Source organism: Corvus brachyrhynchos, unplaced genomic scaffold, assembly GCF_000691975.1.
Source record: "Corvus brachyrhynchos isolate BGI_N302 unplaced genomic scaffold, ASM69197v1 scaffold245, whole genome shotgun sequence".
NCBI classification, from domain to species: domain Eukaryota; kingdom Metazoa; phylum Chordata; class Aves; order Passeriformes; family Corvidae; genus Corvus; species Corvus brachyrhynchos.
In genome coordinates, this window is record NW_008238988.1 from 7,124,175 (window position 1) to 7,125,714 (window position 1,540).

The window sequence follows — 1,540 nt, forward strand, 5'->3', positions numbered from 1 at the left end:
ACATGGGGGGTGGGACCAGCCGGGGACAGTGGGAGGTGTCCCTGCCATGGCAGGGCTGGGGCTGGCTGGGATTTAAGGTCCCTTCCATCCCAAACCATTCCAGAATTCCATGAAAATGCCGTCCCAAGCCCTGAGGTGGGAGGAGCTCAGGTGCTGAGCTGGCCCAGCAGCTTTGGTGTCCTCCTCATGTCCAGTTCAAGTTAATTCTGCCTAAACCAGACCCAAACTGAGCTTCTCCCGTGGGGAAAGGCTGAAAGTGGGGATTAACAGTTGGAGCCAAGCTGGAACTGGGAGGGGTGGGATTGCCTTGGAGAAATCCAGGGCTGGACACCAGGGAAGGATTTATCCTGAAGGATTTAAAGTGTCCCTGGATAAGTTCAGGCTGAGAAGCAGAAGAAAGTTTCTGACCTCCACTAAAATAAAGAACAGCTCCCGACAGGACAAGAAGGGGAAAAGGATGGGTTTGTTTGAAGTTCAGCAGTTTATGGAAACAATCCCAGGATGTGGTCCCGTGGGAATACATGAAATGTTCTGGATGGATCCTTCTCCTTCTCACCAAGGATTGACAGGGCAGGAACAGCCACAGGGGCCTGGGGACATTCCAACCCCTCTTAATGACCCTCCATGCCCCAATTTAGCAAAATTTCCCAAAACTCCATATTTTAGTGAGTAATTGTTCTTAAAAGTAGCTGGCAGAGCAGTTAAAATAAACTCATCACTCCTCAATATTCCACTCCTTCTTCCTGGGCTTGTTTCCCCAGATTTGAACTTTATTCTGGGAATAATAAATAGACTTTGCTGCACATGAGCAGCGAAAATGTCGTATTAAAAGCAGCCTGAATATTTAACTGAAGTTTAAACTTGTCATTCAATGAGCTGATAATAAATGCCATAAGCTATTCAGCTTTCAAATTAAATCCCTGAGCAAATGTTTTGAGAGAAGGGGCTGATTTATCCCTGTGTACGACTTTATTTGCTGGGAAATTTCAATATTGAAGTCACAGCACTTCTGAAAAAAAGCCTTAAATCAAGATTTTCCATTGACAACTTAATCTGGTAGCAGAGGCTGATGAAGATAGGCTGGTATCTTGAATATTGAGTTATTTCCCAGGCTTCTATTTTTCTCCCTTGGAAATTTGCTTTGCCAACTGCCTAAAAAGTAATTTTTATTATGATGGGGTTTTATTTTCACATAATTTTGCAGATTATTTACTGGGAATGAGAGGAGAATGGGGTTTAAAGAGATGTGATGGACACATGATGGATACCTCTCCTGTTTGCTGGTTCTTCTGTTAGTTGTAGGTAATAAATTCCAACTTCCAAGGCAAAGGGAATTATCCAGGGAGGAGCAAACCCCAAGAACCCTCCCTGAGAGTCCCTCAGTGCCGCAGCTCCCAGCGGGGAGAGGAACATCTGGAGAAATCAGGCCAGTTCTGGGTTCACATCTGCACTAAAAATATCTAAATCTGGTCAGATATTGGTGATTCTTCTCAAACTTCAGCTCCAGCTGGGCCAGGGCAGGCTCAGGGTGGGCAGCAGC